An 875-nucleotide genomic window follows, 5' to 3' on the forward strand; every position below is an offset into this window, starting at 1 on the left:
TAGTTTAGATCAGGTTCCAAAAGCCTTTTTTGAAAGCATGACTTCATTGCTCACCGAATCAATGTGAGCCTTGAATTTGCTTTTTTCAAGGTTTGATTGAGATCAGACTAACAGCGATGTAAGCAGAAGGTGGTTAGCTGTGGACAGAATGTGATTAAAGTGGTTCTAAGGCAGATCTGGATTATTCTTTTCAGATCTAAGAATCAGATGTGAAACGGTTTGTGAAAGGTTAAAATAACGATTGGATATTTTGAGAAAAGCTTAATTTCATATCTGAAGTTTTGTTCTTCATGATTATTTTTGAGCTGGAAATATCAAAAATTCTGACACAATTTTGCTAATTTAGATAGGCATGTGCTTTTTACCTTCTTCTATCTACTAGCTGGTGCCTAGTAAAGTCTCTCATCGGAGACTGCAGAAACTTGTTTCCTCAAACATGAAGTAAACATTGGAAAATGAAAGAAATTTCATGAATATCAAATAACTGATAGCTATCTTTGAAGTTTTTTGAAATTAATCGAACAAGAAGTTTAGCGTGGAAAAAAAACTGTGTCTGTAAAAAAACTGTTTGTGTAATTATTCTGAATTTTTTTACCTCTCATTATTTTTAATAAAACAGAATAAGCAAAACCAGCAGAAAATTGCAAAATTAGTTTTCAGTTTTATATGCAAATGTTATAATTCAAAAGGGTTTCTCAGATCTAACTTCAGATATGAAGTTTACTGTTCATGGCTGCTTCATATCTAAAAATTTCTACTTCAGATTCAAATTTCAGAATTGCATCTTTTTGGTTTCAACCAAAGATCTGAAAAAAAAGATGTTCAGATTGAAAATCCATTTTTGTAGGAAAAAAATCTACAAGGTACAAGATTTT

The sequence above is a fragment of the Symsagittifera roscoffensis genome, chromosome 3, assembly GCF_963678635.1.
Source record: "Symsagittifera roscoffensis chromosome 3, txSymRosc1.1, whole genome shotgun sequence".
Lineage (NCBI taxonomy): Eukaryota > Metazoa > Xenacoelomorpha > Acoela > Convolutidae > Symsagittifera > Symsagittifera roscoffensis.